General features: G+C 39.1%; 1 protein-coding gene across 3 annotated transcripts in view; it reads right to left on the reverse strand.

Moving 5' to 3' along the window:
• Positions 1-17964, reverse strand: part of LOC106081367 (dihydropyrimidinase) — a 72531-nt gene that overhangs the window by 27517 nt on the left and 27050 nt on the right. Inside the window, exon 1 of one of the 3 annotated variants that reach the window (XM_059362432.1) lies at positions 14525-14548. The exons of the other annotated variants lie outside the window; for them this stretch is intronic. The gene's annotated coding sequence lies outside the window, so the exon portion shown is untranslated. Of the gene's footprint in view, positions 1-14524; positions 14549-17964 lie in introns of those variants that run through there. 3 annotated transcript variants of the gene reach the window in all.

Here is a 17964-nt window from a genome sequence, read left to right on the forward strand (position 1 = left end):
TGAGAAAGCATGACTTAGAACTGGTAGTAGGTGTTTTGATTGTTCATTGCAACGTCAGGTCTTTGACGTCGCGCTGGGTGCATTGAGAGGCAGATTGCAGGATGTGCGATAGCGAGGAGGAGTTGGAGACATCATTGCAAGGAGAAGACACAAGAAAATGGATGAACACTTCCTTCCCAGCCTGGATTTCCTACAGGCTTTAAGCCCTCTTGTCATTCTGGAATTCTGTAGAGGCTTGATCTGGCTGACAGGATCATACTCTTGACGGTGTTTTTTTTTTGTTTTATGCGTTATTTTCGTCCTCTGATGTATGTTTATATATTTTTTTTCTCCATCTTCTTCTCTTCTAATTTTCTCTATCAAGAACACAGTGGACCTAAGGTCTCCGAGTGAAGCAGCTAGCAACCGAGGTTGCTAAATAGTTTCGTGCCCCCCAACCTAACCTAAAATCGTCAAACCGGCGGAAGGAGTACACTATGGCGGCCTTCTTGGATATTGAGGGGGCCTTCAAAAACTGGGAGATAGTATCAAAAGTCGCTGCACTAGACCGCAAGGTGATCCACCCTATTATCTCCCAGTGGACAAATAATATGCTTTGCGACAGGGTTAATAATGCGAACCCGGGAAATTGTGTAGTCAGATGGCGGGCGATAAGAGGAAAGCCTTTAATCTTTATGCGGACGACGTCATGATGCTGATCCGAGGCAGGCTTCTGTCGGCTATTAGCGAGATCATGAAAGAGTCACTAGGAGATTGTGGCGATGGGCTTCAAGAAATGGATTGAGGAACAACCCAAGGAAGATGCAGATACAATATACCGGAGATAAGACATCACCCTGCAGCTGTCGAAGAATGCGAGGTACCTTAGCATAGTCCTCGATTCGAAGTTGTTTTGGAAGAGGAATACGGAGGAAAGCAGCCGTTAGGCACTGTGCGCTTTTTAAACCTGAAGAAGCATATTCGGTAGTAAGTTGAGGTAACCCCGAAAATGATTTTTTAGATATAGGCATACTGAAGGAGGACAGGTGCGGCCTTAGTCCCATTGTGAATGCTTTTGATGCGAAGGGAAGACTGAGGAGGATCTCCGAATATTTGGCACTGGTACCAATTGGGATTAGGACATTCAGGATTCGTTTTCCCAGGAGGGATGAATGGAAGGCGAATGCTGTGTTTGAGGAGGATCAATCTTCTCTAATGGCTCCTAGATGGTGTCAGGGACTGAATTGGGGGGTATACTCCGACGCACTCAACATGGGTATGTCTCTGAGACTATCGGACAAGTGTTCGGTCTTGCAGCCAGAGGTCTGTGCCATTACAGTAGCCGCATTAAAAAATTCTGGTAAGAGATCTACCGTCCTAAAACAGACAGTATGACGGCGGTTCCCGTACATAAAGGGATTCCAGGAAATTAAGCGACAGAGTAATGCGCAAGGCGGGTTTTGTCTGCACCGACCGAAGCAGTCGCCGGTCTAACCTACGAGCTACTGAAAATAGTAGATGAGATGGCCAGAGCGTGGTAGGTGGCGAGATGGGACTCGACGAATGGTTGCCAGACCGCTAAGGCGCCCTTGCCTATCATCAACCGGAGAAGGGAAAAGGAGTTACTGGCGATCGATAAGAGGTCGCTAAGCACATGGACAATGGTCATAACCGGACACTGTGCCATAAGTCGCGTAGCGGCGCGAATGGGTATACTGCACAATGACTTCTGCAGGAGAAATCTTGATGAGGATGAGGGGGGGACTATCGAGCACTTGCTCTGTTCATATCCGGATTTGTAGAGATGCAGGTTCTCCTTTCTGTGGAGGTGGTTCTTCTGCGATCTGGGTATTCTTGCGAACGTACCCCTTGCAGGTCTCTGGAGATGTGTGGACGGGACGGAAAGGCACGTGCGTGCTTCCTTGAGGGATAGGCGTTTCATCCCCATTTCGAAATGTGTACCAATGTATGGATCAGGTAGTTTCTTTACAGTAATATTCCACAAGTCAAAATCATCTCTTCCAACAAAATTTCTAATAAAATGCCTAAAGTAATCAAATCAAGTAGCAGGCAAACAAAAAAAATAGCATTACAATTTAGCTACATCTTAACCTACTTTTCCTTGTTTTTTTTTTTTTTTTTTTTTTTTAGTTATAATTGTTATTATTTTTTGCTTATTTTATTATTTGTAGCTTTAAGTTCAAACCCTAGATTAAGATTTTTCTATTTAATAGTAGTCTCGGGAGCAAGGACGTCAATAATTCTAATTTCATGTATCCATATTACATTTTACCTTTTATGCTAAAGCCAGGCGCTGAAACTACCTAATATGTTATTGCGATAATACATTATAGTCATAAGTTTTCTTTATTATGTTTCTAATTCTACTTCAATGTTTAAAAAAAGACTCAATAAATATAAACTTCAAACTTCAAAACCCTGATTTTTTGATATTACTCCGAAACTCTTCTTGGCATTCATACTTTGTGCGTGTGGGTGTTTTTCTAAAGCATTCAAATGGTGAGCATAAAATTTCCAAACTTCATTGCTATCATATTTACAGCTTTCCATGTTGCCAACACAATTCTTTTATAATTTCATGTTCACCCTTATGCTAAACAACCTTCCCCTTTTCCTTTGACACTATGGATAGAGTGCCACTTTCCATACAGCCATTACATTAATTTTATTACTCAGCCACGAGTTATTTGTGCCTGACTTTATTTGTAGAACTATGGCTCCGCTAAGTCCGTCCCATGAATGTCCCCAGTCTAGACAATTTTCAACAGACCAACAAAAACAGCGCTAAATGGTTAACCTTAAACTTCTCCCAAATAAAGTACTTTTTTGTGTGTATACTCGTAGTACTATAAAATGTATGAATGGATGAGTTCAATTCGCTTTTATATCCAACCCATTTGCAATTGGGTTTGTCTGCCAGTGAGGCTGACTGGCTGGCTGGACTGGCATGGGGGTGCAAATTCCATTGTAAAATTTGTCACAAACAAGTTGAATTAAATTCAATTCAATTAAATTTGTTAAAATTGCACTAAAACAAGCGGATGTGATGATGACCGCTTTACATGGTATTTGGAACACAGCACACATTTCCACAGCGTTAGCACATATGACAGTCCATCATAGGCAGTGAATGACCCCCATGACCAAGCGAAACACCAGACAGATGTACATTCTTACATATGCATATATGGTGGGGTTGGCATTTTAATTTTTAAATGGCAACCACATAATGTGCTAAAGAGAAAATAGAAAAATCGTTAAGTGAATTTAATTAAAACCAAAAATAAATTGAATAACCTCTTGCTCGAAAGGTTATGATATTTACGTTATTGTAAACATCAATCAACACATTATTGATTATTTGTACACACTTATAGAAACAGCTAAATAGACCATTATTATTTTACTTTTAAATAGGAAAATGCGTTACAGCATGTAGCATGTATTGATTAGTGTTTCAAATTTATTGTCTATTTTCAGGCGCGTTTGTTTAGGTGTTGCCAATTCTTTCATACGCTCATATACTGGAAGAGTGACATAACTCAAAAAAAATTATTTAGAAAAAAAATGCATTTTAAGCTTTTATTTAGCCATTACATTCAAAGAAAGTTAAAAAATAAGTAAAAATGTGCTAAGTTCGGCCGGGCCGAATCTTGGAAACCCAGCACCATGGATTCTGCTTAAAATTTAGTGAAATAAACTAAGTTTAAGGGTAAAATTTAAGCTTCTAGGACCATAGAAAACATATCGGGAGATAGATTAATATGGAAACTATAATAGGTTATAGACCGATTTGTATTGTTACCATAGATAACAAAATACTCCGTGCTAAAATTTCAGCCAAATAACAATAACAATTGAGGCTTCCAGAGGCTCAAAATGTCAAATCGGCAAATGAGTTTCTATGGGATATGGCCCATTTGGAATCCCCAACAACCTACATCAATAAGAAATATGAGTGCAAATTTTCGAGCGGATAGCTTTATGCGTTCGACCGCGTTCGTGATTTCGACAGACGGAAGGACATGATTAGATCGACTCAGAACGTCAAGACGATTACGATATTTCGAGGTGTTACAAACGGAATGACTAGACTAGTATACCGTCCCATCCTATGGTGGTGCGTATACAAAAAATAAAAACAAGTAAAAAGCGTTAGTTTCGCGAGGCCGAATCATACATACCCTCCACCATGAACTCCAATTGTCAAGTGCTTTGAACGGACTCTCCTTATAGGCAGAAACTATAAAAGGCTAATTGGAAGTCTGGCAATAAATCCCTTGATTTGTTTTTTATATATGTGGTTAAGATTGATTTCCTATAGATGCTCAAGACTTCGAGTATAAGAAGGAGATTAACGCTTTCACAGCGGAGTTGGGGGAAGGCTAGAGGCGTTACATCAACAAACTTGTTTAAACTGAAGCCTCTTGGGTCGACGCAATCCGAGTTAATGGTGTGAGCGACGAACGCTATGGACCAGCAAAACGGTTGGTAGGACCCTATGTGGAGATCCGGATCGTGAAGACAAGGTTATTAATGAAAGGAGGTGAGAAGAAGGTCAGTATAGCTTTCGGTAGCATAATGGATCATATAGGACTATGAGCTCACTTCCAATTAGTCTGCTCTTTAGTTCCCCCTTACTCCGTTATGGTCAAAAAATCAAACAATGCGGATGGTGCCATTCTCAGAGAAGGCGTTAATTTGCTTCATATACTCCAAGACTGTTCGGGACCTTACCGTCCTGGTTGTTATTGCCCTGATGATCATATAGATGTTGACACTCGACGTCCTCACCTTTACACCACACCACTACACGATCGCCCGGATCTACGTCTCCAGGACCCTATTATGGTCGGGCAGTCTGAAACAGATCTCAGTCCCTGGGTCCTCAATGGATACCCCAGGCGCACTCTGTCCTCTAGCTTTGATCCATCCGTGTAACATAATCTTCCAGACTGCAATGCAAGGGTTCCGTCAATCCAAAACTGTTCAGCTGGCAGCAGTATCTTGCACTCGACCTCAAGATTCATCTCAGGTATCCAATCGGAAACCTCTTCCCTTCCTTCCAGGTTTCCTATCGTCGCCTCGATTATACCGCGATGGTATGAACTGCTCCCATCATCAATCCATTCTCCAATCGCCTTTAGTCTCATAACCGCAGTGGCTGCTTCACGCTTAATCTGTGTGTGAATGGGTCAGATATCTAGAATAGTCTCCAGTGCCCTAGTGGTTGTGGTCCTCATCGCTCGGCCTATGCCCAGACAAAATGTTCTCTGAACCTGTTGTATTATGCTTACATTGCACTTTTCTCCTTCGCAGTCCACCAAACTACTGAGTCGCAAGTAAGTATTGGCCAAATCATGCTCCTGTAGAGCCAGGGGACTACCTCGGATTCAGGCTCCATTTCGAGACTTCGGGCCCTATACATAGTCCCCAACATCTGTGAGCCTTCTCGGTACGCTGAATGCGATACTTATAATTCAGTTTCCTGTCCAAGAACACTATTAAGTATTTGACCTTGAGGAAAGACTGAAATCTGCCTGTTCACGAGGAAGACGAAGGTGGGCCAAGTTGGTGCGTCTTCCGGATGAACATGCAGATTTCAGTCTTCTCTGGGTTAACATTGAGACCCCAAGGTTGTTGTTGTTGTAGACACATTTTCATGTGAAGGTGGCGATCCTCTTCATGCCCCTGTATGTGGGCAATTTCGTTCCGGTCCAAGGGACCGAACTCCGCGAGAACAGGACCGCCATTGGTTATTTAAAGGCGCCAATAACTCGCCTTGTCATATCGAGTATCATACGCACTAAGTATTTGTGCAAGAGCGGGTGCCGTCCGACCTCTCACTGAGACTCTCCGCTCGATATCTCCTGTCCGTATAGAGCTTTTCACTATCCGCAACCTGTGGAAGCGCACGTTAGCTCGCAGCTAAGCTTCTCGTGAAAACAGATCGGACCTCAACGTTTCAGCCTATGTGGTGCTCACAGCTATCCCCCTAGACCAGTAGACCCCTAAGTCTAGCGCGGTCGTAAGTCATCTGCAAAACCCTTTTGGCCCTTCTGCATAGCTGGTTCGGATCCTCACCCCTTCAAAGTATTATAAAATTGTCTGCGTTGTAGACTGGTTCAAATCCCTTCCTAGTCAGTGGCGATAAAATTGGATCAGTGTGTTGGTCCTCAAATTGTTAAAAGCCCACTCGTTCTCAATGCATGCCGCCAATGTGTACATCTTGCCAATGAAGGATTCTTTTATGTTATGCACAACTTTGTGCAGGGCAGTCTTCACCGACCTTCCCTTGACATAGGCATACTGTTTGAATTTGAACAGTTCGCTGGATGTTCTAATCTTTATAACGATATCCACAATACGTTCCATGATTTTGAGTAGAAAGGACGTAACACTTATAAGTCTGTCGGCCTTGGTGTCGCATGACTTGCCTTTTCGGGCTTGGGTATTAATACCGCCCTTGCCTCATGCCAGGCTTACGGAACATGTGCAAGTCCTAGGCACGCTGTGAAAGCCGTGGCTAGATGGGGCGTCAAATAGTCGGCCTCCATCTGTAGTAACACCGAATATATTCCATCAGATCTGTGTAATTCAAATGGTGGGAAGCTCCTCAAGCTTCCTTTGCCATAAATTCTGTAATGAGACTTCGACCAACCTCGTTATTCCAACTTCCAGTGTCTCCGTGAGCCCCGTCGTATACTGTGGAAAATGCGTTTTCATCAAAAGCCTCAACATATCCTCCGTTGTCTCTGCTCTCACTCCCATGTCGTCAACTAACGTTTCAAAAAAAAATGCAAACTGTCGCTTTTTTACGGACATCTTTCTCAATGTTAAGAATCTCCCCGGTCATCCAGGGTTTTTCTTGGGGTGACTTCCTTTCTCGAAGAGGACAACTATCTTCGAAAGAACCCACTATTACAGTAGTAATCCTGTTGACATTGTCGTCGATGTCTTTTATGCTTGGACAATTCAAAGTATCTGCCCAAGTCTTTCTCTGAGTAGTCTTACGAATTTTCTCCAGTTGGTTTTCAGGTGGTTTTTCCAGTTGGTTTTCCGAAAGCTTATCGGATTCGGCGTTGGCCGTGCTATTCTAAACCTAATGTAGCGATGTTCCAAGAAGGGCCATCCCTACATATCTAAAACCTCCTCCTCATATCTTAAACCTCCTCCCGGATTTAACTTTTTTGGTTTGTTTTTTAATTTGGTCATGATAGACAATTGTGTCTTAACTGCTTTTATATAACGTACAACTACACTGAACAGTTCCATTGAGATAATTCAGGTAGATTTTTGTCATATTATTTAGGCCTGTTCGATGCATATTTCAGACCAAGATAAGGAACCTCCTAACTGTAGACAAGCTTGAACGTTGTCCCGCAATGCGAAGAGGAACCCAGGCGTTCAGCGTCATATGCGTATATACTTACCTATGCACCAAATTCCGATTTTAGTAGCATATACCAAACATGCATAGCTTCTTTCCATTTACATTTTGTAAATCGAATGTGAAATACACAACTATTTCCTGTGAGAACTGCCTACCGGCCTAAAGTTCGACACAATTGGGTTCCCTTTCCTTGAGACTATAATCGAACTCATCTTAGCCCATTACCTTACCAACTGCGAAATGCATCAAATATTCGAATTCAGTTTGGGCCTTTTAAAAATCATTTAGTTGCTCGAAGGTATCGTACTTTGAAACCTGCCTATAGAGAATGATGACTGACTGATGTTAGCGACTAAACAATAACAACATATGATGTCATAAGCAAATAGCGAACACTTCAAGTCCAATTGTATTTAGGTGGGGGTGGTTGTTTGTCTGGTCGATGATGACAAATCAAAAACAAAAAATAATATGGTGAACACTAGCCCAAGGCACGCTTAGAACAATTAGACACCAACACCAGATATAAAATATTTAAATGGGTAAATAAAACCGAGTTAGGTCGAACTTTGAAAACCCACCACCATGGAATCCTTAAAACTTTTATATAAGTTGAGCTTATATACAGATTATTAGATATCCATTCACTATCTCTGAAACTTTGTTTGCGTATATTGGTATAAAGAAAGAAGTGTATTTACATTTACAAAGAAGTGTATACGTAGATTACCAGAGAAATTGTGCACATCTGATGTAGCTCTAATAGAGTCTTAATAATAATGCCTACCGTAATTATTTATGCTCCATGAAGCAACGAGTAAAATCAAATCCAAAAAAAATGTATAAATTTGTTAATTCGAAGCAAAGATATTGCACTCTTCCTAACTCCCTTAAACATGGTTCAGTAACCGCCGAAGGAAATTAAGAAATTTGTAACATGTTTGCAAACTTTTTTGCCTCGACATATTCTGATAAAATGTATGTAATCAACACTGAATATCCGTACGAGATTCTTCAATCCTATGTCTCGAATAACTATTGATACCTTTTCTAAGAACTTGAAATCTCTAAAATGCTCTTTTAAACCAGGCCCTGATGGGGTACCCGCTAGTGTACTTAAATTTTGCGCTGATCACCTTAAATTTCCTTTAACCGAGATTTTCAATAGATCTATAAAATTAGTCCTTGTACCTGAACTATGGAAGAAATCCTATATTATTCCCCTATTTAAATCTGGTAGTAGGTTCGATGTATCAAATTATAGAGGCATTGCAAAGTTAAGTACTATACCAAAACTTCTTGAAAAGATTATGATTAATAACATCTCCCATCAAGTTTCTTCAATTTATTCAGATGCGCAACACGGGTTTCGAACAGCTCGATCAACTGTTACAAATTTAGGCAGACGAAATAGACTCATGCTATATATACCGACTTTAGTAAGGCGTTCGATACAGTCAATCATAGCCTACTTTTGTTTAAACTCGTTAAAAGGGTTTTCTCCTGTAATATTAAATTGGGATAATTCTTGCTTATCTGGACGTGTTCAGAATGTACACTTAGGCGATTCTTTTTCTAAGTCAATTATTGTGAAACCCGTCGTTCCAAAGGGCAGTCATCTGGGTCCAACTCTTTTTAATCTGTTTATAAATGGTTTACCTTGTGTTATTAAAAATTCTTCAATCTTAATGTATGCTTATGACATCAAAATTTTCCAATCGCTCTGTTGTTCTTGATAACTTTTGTTTGTGGTGTAATGTAAATTTAATGGAACTAAATAACTTGAAATGTAAATTAATGTCTTTCTATAGAACGCAATCTTATTAAGTTATCATCTAAACGGTCGTGGAATTGACATAGAAGAAACTTTTCTAGATTTTGGCATCCTCTTAGATCGTAAATTGAATTTTAGACAACATATTTCTATGATGATGAATAAATCTTTTGGTTCTCTTGGACTTATGAAAAGTTGGAGTAAAGAATTTGATGATCATTTACTAAGAACTTATATATTTCTCTTGTCCGAAGTATAAATATGGGCCCTCTATTTGAGATCCGATTTACACTATACACAGAAATAAAATTGAGTCAGTACAGAAACAATTTCTACTATTTTACCTTCGTAATCGTGGTTGGAATTATCAAACACTTCCTTCCTATACATTTAGATTAAATTTAATAAAGCTTCCTACTCTCAGTAGCCGCAGGAAAATGTTGAACATCAAGTTCACCTCAAATGTTTTAGACGGGAATTTGAAGTTCGAATTTTTATTGAGCAGGCGTAATATTAACGTTCCTTTAAGACCAACGAGAAAATTTCAACTGCCTAATATTCAATATCATCAAAGCGAATTTGCAAATAAAGATCCTTTTCGTCGTATTTGTTTAGATTTTAACAAGTAAGAGCGTGCCAAGTTCGGTCGGGCCGAATCCTATATACCCTCCACCATGGATCGCATTTGTCGAGTTCTATGCAAAGTATCACTTCTTAGGCAAACAAAGAATATTGAATAAGAACTGTTATGCTGTTGGAGCTATATCAAGTTATAGTCGGATTCGGACCATAAATGAATGTTGAAAATTGTAGAAGTCATTGTGTAATATTTCAGTTCATTCGGATAAGAATTGCGCCTTGTAGGGGCTCAAGAAGCAAAATCGGGAGATCGGTTTATATAAGAGCTGTATCAAGCTATTGATCGATTCAGACCATATAAGACACGTATGTTGAAGGTCATGAGAGAAGCCGTTGTACAAAATTTCTTCCAAATCGGATGAGAATCCAAAAACCTGTTATATTCTGCTAATATCGGCCAAGGCAAAAATATAGCAACTATACTAAACAACATCTCAATTTGATTTCTTAAGGCTGAAGTATACATAATTTTTATTAATTTTGACTTAAATTTGCTGTAGAGACTTCTAACATTCATGCCACTTATGGTTCTTATCAGTCAAATCCCCATATAGGTTTTATATTGGGTTGTAAATGCATTTTTAATAAAACTTATAATGAACTTTAATCAAATATACTTTTTTTTACACTTTTTTTCTAAAGCAAGCTAAAAGTAACAGCTGATAACTGACAGAAGAAAGAATGCAATTACAGAGTCACAAGCTGTGAAAAAATTTGTCAACGCCGACTATATGAAAAATCCGCAATTACTTTTTGGGCAACCCAATATAAACCGATCTTTCAATTAAATTTCTTGTGCACTGGAAGACGCAATCTTATTCGTTTTGGCTGCAACAGATATCTAACATAAGTGCCAAGTATGATCCATTTTTGACATCATGGCTCTCAACATACATACATCGTCATGAGAACTTGGCATACGTAATCCATGGTGAAGATTCAGTGCGACCAAATTTTACGTTGTACATTAGTTCTTTGGTTAATTCGATTAGTGAAACAGAGATTAATTCGTAGTGAAACAGAAAATTTATTGCATTTCATTAGCATTCGAACTAAATGAAATAAATTTGCCTGGTTTAATATTTATTTGTTATTGAAGGTTAACAATTATTTTTTTGTCGAAGCATGCAAATTGTATATTAACTAGATAATCAAAATAGGAATAAGCAAAATTAGTACATTTATTGGTTGCATGTATTCCAAGCATTACTGTCACGAACGCACTCTTTAACCCACACCTTCGAAAAAAGTGTTAAAGAGTGTCATGAGAAGTTAGAACACGAAATCATTGACAGTTTTATGTTGGTCACGATGCATGGAGGTTGGAGTACTTTTGTCCTAGCTATTAGTCAATAATGAAAACCAACTATCCCTTGGTTTGAAAATTTCTTTATTGTTGTTAAATAGTATACAACTCAATAGAAGTTGTACAGAAATTACAATAAATTTTATAGTTGTACTCAGTGTTGCCACTCAAGAAAATTATTTCCTACCAAAATTTAAGAAAAATCCTACCAAACCCGATCAAAACCTACCAAATGTTCTACAAGCCAAATTACTAGATCGTCGTTATTTATAGAGAATCTAGACATTTCCGACCGTCTGTTTGCTGAAATCACTCCACTAAATCATAAGTAAATCCATAAATCAAACAAACTGACTTCAATGAACAACCCTGCCGGGTTTGAATAAAGCGATCTACCGATTTAAGTGTTTGAACACAGAAACCAATTTTCGCCATCACTGTTGCATGGACCCCTCAACATATGAGTATGAACCAGATCTGACCATATTTGTATGCAGCTGCCACATAGCCCTGTTTTCCGATTAAAGGCGTTAAATGCACAAAAGCCACATTCCCTACCCAGAATTTACGATATGTAGAAGAGATACCTTAAATCTAGTACCAGTTATAATCAATAACAGAGAACGCGCCCTTTTTCCTGAAATTTGAAGCAGTGAGACCCCTTATAACAATATTTGGAGCATCGACATCCATTATTTCATTCTGCGCTCTTAACGAGTGAGTCATCCATGTCGATTTTTTCAGAAATTAACTTGGAGTTTTAATGTTAGAAAAACCTACCAAAAAACTGAGGTCTACAACCTACCAAGAGAATAAAAATCTACCAATTTTGGTAGGAACCTACCAAAAACGGCAACACTGGTTGTACTCATATTAACTTAAGCTGTCTTTTTGTACAACAAATAACCGGCATAAACAAGCTGACATAATCATAATTTAAAACAATTGCGCCATTAAATTTGGCTAAAAATTATTTTGATATTGAGGATCTTCTTCTGAGGACCTTCTACTGCTATTACAATGCTCCTAGATCTCGATATTTATCAGAATTTAGCTAATAAATTACGGTTATAGACTTAGTTTATGTCGTATGTTAAAACAGCCACAACAATGAAACAAAAGATTATTCCATGATGATTCTAGAGGCGGTTCAAAATTCAACATAGGACATACTAAATTATTGATCTACTGTCTTTGCCTTCATGATGAGGAAAGAGGTTTTAGATACAGGGTTTTCAAAAAGAGGTGTTATTTTGAATAACCCGGTATTTCGATAGCTGTCACTTTTGAAGCTGTGATTCTTTGAAATTTAACATGTAGAAACTATCCAATTATTAAAAATACGACAATACGCTCATCAACAACGTTTTGAAATTACTAAAATTCACAACAAAAATGGTGGAAAACTTGCAGTCACAGTTCGCAAAACTAAATGCAATTTGCCTATGAACATTCCATTAAGGAACTGGGGCAAACTTCTCATAAATCAATGAGTGCTGTCCGATTCAATTTTAAGCTCAATGATAAGGGATCTCCTTTTTATAGCTGAGTCCGAACAGCGTGCCGCAGAGCCAGCCACACCTCTTTTGGGAGCAGTTTTTACATGGCAAAGTATCTCACAAATGTCGCCAGCATTAGGAGGCGATAACCGCCGCTGAAAAATTTTCTGATGTTCCTGCCAGGATTCGTGCCCAGGCGTTCCGCGCCATAGACGGACATGCAGACCTCTGCGCTACGGTGACCTCCTTTAGTTTAGATAGAAACTCCAAAGTGATTTCTTACATTAAACCTAGCACGGACATAATTTACAGCGAAAATGACTATTAAATTACTTCGAAATCCGACGGACTCTTTTCTTTGTCAGAACACAAACAAAAGTCAAACAACAACACACAACAAAGGCAACAGTATGGAAGCAGAGTTGTATAATTTTTCGAAATTTATACTGATGCAGCGACATGTCGCAACTATTTTGCTCATAGAACTCAGTACCACTTGTACAGAATGTGTTCGCATTATCTTCGTCACCATTTTTTTATAGTGCGTTTTGGCAGCTGTCAGTACTAGGCTTTAAGGCGAAAAAGCCTAGTACTGAAAAAATGCTACAAACTGAAAAAATGCCACAAACAAAAAACCGTCGCACCGATCGTTGCCAGACTGGAAGAAATATCCGTGCTTTGTATTCGACACAAATTCTTGCATTTTTGTCGTAAACAAAATGTCATTTATAGCTATTGAATTAATTTTTGGCGTTTGTAAACTTTTTTGTCTCCAATGTAAACCAGCTATGTTAACTATAAAAATTAAACACCGAATGAAATTTTTTTTTGTTTATAATTAGCCCTGTTTGTTAAATTATTCAAAAAAAGTACCGAAAAAAATTTAATTGAATTTATTTTCATACAACGCTAATAAAAAAAACTCTTCAATGTTTGTAATGCAACACTGCATAGGTATTTCTCATATGAAAATTTCGCTGACGCCCTTAAAAACAACCAGTAAGGAAAATCAAAAGTGGGACAGTGCCGACCTTATAATACCCTACAACTACCCTATTAGTACAATGTGAGAGCTATATCCAATATTGAACCAATTTTGATGGACCTTGGCGTATATTTTTAGATGGGTTATTAAAGAATCCGTATCAAATTTCAGACATATATGTTCAAACTGTAGCAACTACGGTTGACAAATGACAATAATATTGCAAATTACCCAAAATCTGACGAACATATATATGGGAGCTATATCTAATCCGATTTCGAACAAACTTCTCCGATATAGTGGTAGTCGTCGAGGAAAGAGTTGTACAAAATTTTGACAAGATTGGTAAATAAATGCGCTTGCAGTGGCTGTTGGAGTGAATATCGGAGGATATACATATATGACAGCTGTAACTAAATCTGAACCGATTTCTATGAAATTTACCAGTAACACTAAGAGTCAAGAGAAAATCCTTCTTACCAAATTTCGGGAGAATCGGACGAACATATATATGGGAGCTATGTCCAAATCTGAACCGATTTTTTCCCATTTCAAAAGCCGAAAAACCCATTTTTCCCATTTCGTCTCTAAGCCGAAAAACATGCCTGTACAAAATTTTAAGATGATCAGATGAAAATTGCGATTTGTACACAAATTACCATGGGCAGACGGACATAGCTAAATCGAATCAGAAAGTGATTCTGAGTCGATCGGTATACTTATCAATGAGTCCATCTCTCTTCCTTCTGGGTGTTACAAACAAATGAACTACGTTTTAATACCCTGTACCACAGTAGTGGTGTAGAGTTTAAAAATTTCATTTAGGTTGCGTCCATGTACACATCTCTTGTGGCTACGATAATTTCGTTCAAGCTGTACTGACTTCTTCTAGCATGCCAACTACACAACTATACGGTGCGGTACTCACGGTAGGTATCATTACATCACACTTGAACTTCTTAGCATTTCCCCCGTAGGTTGTTGCTTTTGTAGCTGTTGCTGCTGTTTTTGTTGGAGTTTCTCTAAGTAGTACTTTACAAGTTGTTGGATACAAAACACTTGTATTGAAGCGTCTATTTGTCTGTTGGCGCACAGATGTGAGGAAGTGCTTGTGGGGTATCTTATAGGGTGGTGGCATTTCATTGCCCCGTTACGTTGTTTTGCTTAACTAGGCCCAAACTACCAGAAAGGGAAGTTCATTGTACTTTGGGGCAGAGGAAATAATGACAATAAAATTTAGTTCCCCAACAATGTTATCCCCTTGTCCCTCTGTCAATTCGTTTCTTTAGCAGCCCTTTCGATGAAATCCATTGAACAAAAATGTAGTTTTAGCACATTTCATAGATAAAATCTTCCAAAGCAATGGGCCGGCATATTGACGTCATATTTTATCCACAATAGACGACGTTTTAACGAGTTGTTTTTTTTTCTTCTCTCCAACTTTATTACACAACACAAAAATACAGGCTGGTACATAGAAAAGTACGGATGTATATGTTTGCACTTGTGTCTGCAAAAACATGTACACTAGATGGCATTTTTCACATTTGTTTGAACAACATTTGAACAGTATTTCGTGCCGCATAAATTATCTGCAATAATGGTGACATGCCGCTATGGGTGGAAGGATGGAGTGGACTGGTATTTGCAAGTTACAACTTTGTTATGGCGAAGTTGTCTGCGCCAATTTCCCCAAAATGCCATTTATTACAGTTTTTGCTATTTAAAGAAAAAAATGCATCTTTAAGTCAACAATTGCAATGTAGATATAATCGCCAAAATGTCTCGTTTATCGAGACATCTTTGCCTATGAAGAGGCCACTTAACCAACTGCACTGATTGTTGAAATAACCACAATGTTGACATAATTATTGAAGCAATGTATGTATTATCAAAATGCAAATAAAATTATTTCTTCAAAACTTGTTTTCTGTAAGTGAAAAAAATGTTACAAGTAATTATTGTCTTAAAATTCCAGACCAAAAACCTGTCAAAAAAAAAATCCAATATCAACTACCAGCCACCCGCCCGATTGCTCGGCTGAGAGCAACATACAGTTCATGTCCACAGATTGCGGATAGTAAAATGCTTCTTAAGTATACAGAGTAACTTTATCTGCAATCAGCACACTCGAGTGGAGTCTCAGTGAGTGGCCAGGCGGCACTGCATTAAACACTAAGTGCCTATGATGCTCGATATAACAAGGCGATTTTTCCCATTCATAACATCCTATTGCATATGTACATATATTGGGCACATAACCCGAGTGTTGATCAACAAAGCGGAATTAGGTTGAAAAGAGGGTGCGGATATTAATCCGTCCCATGCCACTATGGACAAACCCCTAAGCCAGTAATCGGCTAGTTGTGCGCTCTATATACTAAAAAGTAACCTCCAAAAAGAAAATTTAAGTTATGAATTCCGTGCCACTTACACAATCCTTAATTGTCTTCCAAACAACGCCCCTAAGTTGGTTCATGTCTTGTATCGTGTCCCCACCTAAATACCGGTGTCTGTAAGCCACGAAAGCCGGGCAATAACATGGGAAATGATCCAACGTCAGTTATGATACCGAAAGCTTTACTGACCTCCTACTTACGTCCTTTAAGTAATAGCATCATCTTCTCACAATCCGGATCTCCTCATTGGATTTTCGTTGTCCTACCGACCGTTTTGTTATCCCACAGTGTTACATGCGCGTTCGTACTCCACGCTCTTAACTCGGACTGCGTCGACCAGAAAAGCTTCGGGATAAATTGGTTTTAATAAAAATCTGTTATCGGCTTTAGCACCAGACCGTCATTGGTTTTAGTTCTAAACCGTTATTGACCCCTCCACCCCTTAATTAACCAAAAAAAAACCAATGAAAATAATTGGAATCTAATTTTATTTTGATTGTTATGTTAATAATTACATAAAGTAATCTTACACCGTGACCAGCCCCAATTCTTTGTATTCAGCAATTGATTCCATATCCATCGATTCCCAGAAGTGGTTTTCATATGAATACACCAACACAGCATCGCTTTCCACACAATAGACTATCATGTTTTTGATGTAGAATTCCTTTTCACCGCTTTCGAGTATTTGAACAGGTTTTTACGTTTTGCATTAAAACATTTAAACATTTTATTTATTTTTCAACAAATATTTTATAATCGCGACAATATTTAAAGTACAAAGCTCAATAACAGTTCTGGCGCAATGACTAGAATATAAATGTGACGCCATCGATTCTTGACAGCCCCCTTTGTCTGGTATTGAATTGATACCAAATGGTATTAAAAATGACACAAACAAAATAATACCCGGCGGTATTGGCAAAGTACCGTCATTTTTCTATCAGTAATGGCGTCAATATTTTAAGTACAAAGCGCAACAACAACACACGATGACAACAAATACAAATGTGACGCCTTTGTCTTGTATTGAATTGATACCAAATGATATTAAAAATCTTCGGCAATGACGCGAACAAAATAATACCAGGCGGTATTGGAAAAGTACAGTAATTTTTCTATCAGTGTAGTCTTCCGAATCTTGAGGGAGTTGGTACTGGTTTCAACGTTGGGTCCCTGTTTGTTAGGCTGCGTTGAGTCTCTCGCTCCCACACAGCCTGATGTTTTAATATTGGCATCTTCGCTTGTCCCAGTCTTCCTATTAATGAGGATCAACGCCCTTCCTAGTCTTCTCAATCTTGAAAAATACAGCCTTGAACACGTAGTGCGCCATGCCTCTAGTCTTAGCCGAAATTTTCACGGAGACTTGAGCCATGCCTTCCACAAGGAGAGTTCTTTCTTCCTTCTCCTCTCTGTGGAAGACCTTCAATTTCTCTGCGACCAAACCTTGGATCTGCTTGCCTTTATGAGCTGTCGAGCCCCTGGGTATGTGGACACTTCCGACGAGCTTCTTAACGGTATCAATACATTCTGCTGACGCAAAGCGCAGCGTGTATATGGGTGGACTCTCTACAGAGTTCCACACATGTTCGAAAATCCGCTCGTTAACCAGATCCTCCACTTGAGACCGATGATCTAATGGAATCCTACCGGATGCACTGCCGACATTGATGACTATATAAATTAGCTCAGCTCAGAGACCATCTTTCCCTTCCGTGATGCTGTGTCGTCCTTTTGGAAGTCACAGTCCTCCATGAAGAATCAGGTGCCGTGCGCGCTACCCTCGTACCTGTTTCGACTGAGACAGGACACTGCCTCGAGTCTCCATTGCAGGAGGGCTCACTTGGTGAGATCTCTCTTCGGGAGATCTGATTTTCTTCCCAGCTTCTGCAGAAGTGCCTGGAAAGTCAGTTCGATCCCTTCCAACATCCCACCTTTCCGCCCGATTGCGCTGTCGGTGCATACTCCT

The sequence above is a fragment of the Stomoxys calcitrans genome, chromosome 2 (genome assembly GCF_963082655.1).
Source record: "Stomoxys calcitrans chromosome 2, idStoCalc2.1, whole genome shotgun sequence".
Classification (NCBI taxonomy): domain Eukaryota; kingdom Metazoa; phylum Arthropoda; class Insecta; order Diptera; family Muscidae; genus Stomoxys; species Stomoxys calcitrans.